The sequence below is a fragment of the Triticum aestivum genome, chromosome 5B (assembly GCF_018294505.1).
Source record: "Triticum aestivum cultivar Chinese Spring chromosome 5B, IWGSC CS RefSeq v2.1, whole genome shotgun sequence".
Classification (NCBI taxonomy): Eukaryota; Viridiplantae; Streptophyta; class Magnoliopsida; order Poales; family Poaceae; genus Triticum; species Triticum aestivum.
Genome location: NC_057807.1, coordinates 144,855,369 through 144,861,206, shown reverse-complemented (window position 1 = coordinate 144,861,206; position 5,838 = coordinate 144,855,369).

The following is a 5,838-nucleotide window of genomic DNA, read 5'->3' as shown; positions in this document are numbered from 1 at the left end:
ATTAATCTATCGATAGCCGAGTCACGGATACGGACACGCTCGAAAGTAAGGTACACCATGGGTCAACACTTAATAAATATGCACACTAATTGCACTAAGGATGACAGTGAGGTCATCGTGTTGAGTTGGACATGAGTTGTCAGGTTGTGATCGCCGTAAGGATCACAAGCCACGAGTTGGTCGGGTTGTGATCACCGTAAGGATCACGGGCCATGAGATGGTCGGGTTGTGATCGTCATAAGGATCACGAGTATGTTTTGGTAATATTATGTTCGTTGGTCACACCTGGTAAGCATGTTGGGAGAATGAGTACATGTTGAGCACTGTCACAGCATGTTGGTTATATAGTTGCATTGTTGATTAAATTGGATAAATATCATAATATTGTCTGTCATCTTGTTTATGCTTATTGTGAGCTTGCAAGTACATTCAATGTACTGGCCTCGCGTGTCATGCCAAATTTCAGGAAAGTCCCATTGGAAAGGAGTGCTGTCCGAGTCTAGACCGTGTCCACGTCGGTGTCCTTTTCTATGGAGTCCCACTATGACATTGTTCCGCTGCCGAGTAGTTGTCATGATCGAGGCCCCTTTATGTTCACTAAATAACGTACATATTGTTCAGCCGCACCGTGTGTGCCGCTTGGCCTCGCTAACTGTTGTAATATGAACTATGTTCCGCTAGCATGAATAAAGCGGTTGTTTCTGTACCATGTTGTTATGTGTTGCCAGAAGACAAGGTCTCTGGGCTGGCAATGCAAGGTAAACCGGTCGCTCTGAGCCGGGGTGCCACATTTTGCTACTCATGTTGATCTCCCTAAAGAAAAGTGGTTTAAATATAATCCTCCTATTGAAGTGAAAGTAGTTGCACCTATTACAGTTGACGAAAAGACTATCACCTATAGTGATCCTATTGTTCCTACTACTTATGTTGAGAAACATCCTTTTCCTATTAGGATAAAGGATCATGCTAAAACTTCGACTGTTGTTCATAAGAGTAATACTAGGACTTATACACCTCCTGAGCAAATCAATGTTGAACCTAGTATTGCTATGGTTAAAGATCTCTTGGATGATGATTTAGATGGGCATGTTATTTATTTTTGTGATGAAACTGCTAATATTGCTAGACCAGATACTAAGATACATAGACCTGTTGTAGGCATGCCTGTTATTTCTGTTAAAATAGGAGATCATTGTTATCATGGCTTATGTGATATGGGTGCTAGTGCTAGTGCAATACCTTATACCTTATATAAAGAAATTATGCATGCACCCGTTGAATTAGAAGACACTGATGTTACTATTAAGCTTGCTAATAGGGACTCCATTAAACCAGTTGGGATAGTCCGAGATGTTGAAGTCTTGTGTGGGAAGGTTAAATATCCTGCTGATTTTCTTGTTCTTGGTTCCCCACAAGACGATTTTTGTCCCATCATTTTTGGTAGACCCTTCTTAAATACATCTAGTGCTAGGATTGATTGTGAAAAAGATAGTGTCACCATTGGCTTAGATGGTATGTCTCATGAGTTTAATTTTGCTAAATTTCGTAGTCAACCTCGTGATAGGGAACCACCTAGTAAGGATGAGATTATTGGTCTTGCTTCCATTGCCGTGCCTCCTACTGATCCATTAGAACAATATTTGCTTGACCATGAAAATGATATGTTTATGAAAGAAAGAAGGGAAATAGATGAAGTGTTCCTTAAACAGGAACCTGTGCTGAAACACAACCTTCCCGTTGAAATTCTTGGGGATCCCCCTCCACCCAAGGGTGATCCCATGTTTGAACTCAAACCATTACCTGATAATCTTAAGTATGCTTATCTTGATGAAAAGAAAGTATATCCTGTTATTATTAGTGCTAACCTTTCAGAGCAAGAAGAAGAAAGATTATTGAAAACTCTGAAGAAGCACCGAGCTGCTATTGGATATACTCTGGATGATCTTAAGGGCATTAGTCCCATGTTATGCCAACACAAAATTTCCATGGAGAAAGATGCCAAACCAGTTAGAGATCCTCAACGACGACTGAATCCCAAGATGAAAGAAGTGGTAAGAAAGGAGATACTAAAGCTCCTTGAGGCAGGTACGATTTATCTCATTGCTGATAGTGATTGGCTAAGCCCTGTCCATTGTGTTCCTAAAAAGGGAGGTATTACCGTTGTTCCTAATGATAAAGATGAATTGATCCCACAAAAAATTATTACAGGTTATAGGATGGTAATTGATTTCCATAAATTAAATAAAGCTACTAAGAAAGATCATTATCCTTTACCTTTTATTGATCAAATGCTAGAAAGACTATCCAAACACACTCATTTCTGCTTTCTAGATGGTTATTCTGGCTTCTCTCAAATACCTGTGTCAGTGGGGGATCAATCAAAAACTACTTTTACTTGCCCTTTCGGTACTTTTGCTTATAGACTTATGCCTTTTGGTTTATGTAATGCACCTGCTACCTTTCAAAGATGCATGATGGCTATATTCTCTAATTTTTGTGAAAAGATTTGTGTGGTATTCATGGATGACTTCTCCGTTTATGGATCCTCTTTTGATGATTGTTTGAGCAACCTTGATCGAGTTTTGCAGAGATGCGAAGACACTAGTCTCGTCCTGAATTGGGAAAAGTGTCACTTTATGGTTAATGAAGGCATTGTCTTGGGGCATAAGATTTCCGAGAGAGGTATTGAAGTTGACAAAGCCAAAGTTGATGCTATTGAAAAGATGCCATGTCCGAAGGACATAAAAGGTATAAGAAGTTTCCTTGGTCATGCCGGTTTTTATAGGAGGTTCATTAAGGACTTTTCTAAAATCTCTAGGCCTCTGACTAATTTATTGCAAAAAGATATTCCTTTTGTCTTCGATTATGATTGTGTAGAAGCATTTGAAATACTTAAGAAAGCTTTGATCACTGCACCTATTGTTCAGCCACCTGATTGGAATTTACCTTTTGAAATTATGTGTGATGCTAGTGATTATGCTGTAGGTGTTGTTCTAGGGCAAAGAGTCAATAAGAAATTGAATGTTATCCAGTATGCTAGTAAGACTCTTGACACTGCCCAGAGAAATTATGCCACTACTGAAAAAGAGTTCTTAGCAGTTGTGTTTGCTTGTGATAAGTTTAGACCTTATATTGTTGATTTCAAAGTTACTATTCACACTGATCATGCTGCTATTAAATATCTTATGGAAAAGAAAGATGCTAAGCCTAGACTCATTAGATGGGTTCTCTTGCTCCAAGAATTTGATTTGCATATTATTGATAGAAAGGGAGCTGAGAACCCCGTTGTAGACAACTTGTCTAGGTTAGAGAATGTTCTTGATGACCCACTACCTATTGGTGATAGCTTTCCTGATGAACAACTAGCGGTCATTAATGCTTCTCATACTGCTCCTTGGTATGATGATTATGCTAATTACATTGTTGCTAAATTTATGCCGCCTAGCTTCACATACCAGCAAAAGAAAAAGTTCTTTTATGATTTAAGACATTACTTTTGGGATGACCCACACCTTTATAAAGAAGGAGTAGATGGTGTTATTAGATGTTGTGTGCCTGAGCATGAACAGGAACAGATCCTACGCAAGTGTCACTCTGAATCTTATGGAGGACACCACGCTGGAGATAGAACTGCACACAAGGTACTACAATCTGGTTTTTATTGGCCTACTCTCTTCAAAGATGCTCGTAAGTTTGTCCTATCTTGTGATGAATGTCAAAGAATAGATAACATTAGTAGACGTCAAGAAATGCCTATGAATTATTCTCTTGTTATTGAACCGTTTGATGTTTGGGTCTTTGATTATATGGGACCTTTTCCTGCCTCTAATGGTTATACTCATATTTTAGTGGCTGTTGATTACGTTACTAAGTGGGTAGAACCTATTCCAACTAGTAGCGCTGATCATAACACTTCTATTAAAATGCTTAAAGAAGTTATTTTTCCGAGGTTTGGAGTCCCTAGATATCTGATGACTTATGGTGGTTCACATTTTATTCATGGTGCTTTCCGTAAGATGCTTGCTAAGTATGATGTCAACCATAGAATCGCATCTCCTTATCATCCGCAGTCTAGTGGTCAACTAGAGTTGAGCAATAGAGAGCTCAAATTAATTTTGCAAAAGACTATCAATAGATCTAGAAAGAATTGGTCCAAGAAACTTGATGATGCATTATGGGCCTACAGAACTGCATACAACAATCCTATGGGTATGTCTCCCTATAAGATGGTTTATGGAAAAGCATGTCATTTACCTCTTGAACTTGAACATAAAGCATATTGGGCTATTAAAGAGCTCAACTATGACTTCAAACTTGCTGGTGAGAGGAGGTTGTTTGATATTATCTCACTCGATGAATGGAGAACCGAAGCCTATGAGAATGCCAAGCTATTCAAAGAAAAAGTCAAACGCTGGCATGATAAAAGGATACAAAAGCGTGAGTTTAAGTAGGTGATTATGTGTTATTATTCAACTCTTGTTTAAGATTTTTTGCAGGAAAACTTCTCTCTAAATGGGAAGGTCCTGATGTTATCGAGGAGGTCTATCCTTCTGGTGCCATAAAAATCAACAACTTTGAAGGCACAAGTCCGAGGGTGGTGAACGGTCAAAGAATTAAACATTATATTTCAGGTAATCCTATCAATGTTGAAACTAATATTATTGAAACCGTAACCCCAGAGGAATACATAAGGGACACTCTCCAGAACGTTCCAGACTCCAAAAAGGAATAGGTATGTGGTACGGTAAGTAAATCGACTCCAAAACAACTCCAATGGCAATTTTTATCAGTTTTGGAATATTTAAGAATTTTAGGAAGAAAGAAGTAGTCCGAAAGGGACACGAGGCCTCCACGAGAGTGGAGGGCGCGCCCTCCCTTACTGGGCGCCCCTTGTCTCGTGGGCACCTTGTGTGCCTCCCGGACTCCGTTTTCTTACACGTTACATATTTTGGTCGGTAAAAATTCATTATATAAACTCCCGAAGGTTTTGACCATCGTATCATGCAAATATCCTCTGTTATTGTTTTGAGTTGTTCCTGTTGCAGATTAAAAGCAAGATGTTTCTCAGGAGTCAGTTGGGGAGAGTCGGGTGTCTCACCCAACACCAGGTCCAGGAGCAAATAGCGATGCTTATAACTTTGGACCATCAACGGAGGATGAGATGGAGGCTTATTTGAAAAGGATAGATGCCATGGAGGAAGATCAAGAAGTTACCTCTCGTCTCCAAGCAGAATTCATGATGGGGGAACTACCTAGCTTGGCTATCCCAATTTCAGTCATCCCTTCCAACTTTAGATTTCTTTCTTATGAAAATATGAAAAAGAGCTTCACTTGTTCTCCAGAAGCTATGCAGCATCCTTGGGTAAAAGGAGCTTTGGCCGTTACAGGCAAGCTCCGTAAAGAAATTTTTGACCTCAAACAACAAGTCAATAAGCTCGAGGAGGAGAACCGTATCCTGAAGGGCATCATCGCCAAGAAGATCATAACACCAACCGTGAAGAAGGAGAAATAATCAGCTGGGTATGGGCACTCCCCTTGGCAACTGCCAAGCTTGGGGGAGGTGCCCCAGTATCGTATCACCATCACACTCCTATCTTTACTGTTTTATTTAGTTTGATCCTTTTAGTAGTATCTTGATCTAGTAGATTGAAGTTTTGATATCAAGTAGTTTTGAGCTTTGCTTTGTGATCTCTTTTTGTAATCGAGTCCGTGAGCTATCTATAATAAAGATTAGTATTGAGTCAAGGGCTTTGCTATGTTGCTATGATCTTGAGGAAGTAGAAAGAATAAAAGAGTTCATATTGATCTTATGGCTAGTGATGACTTCACATATAGAAA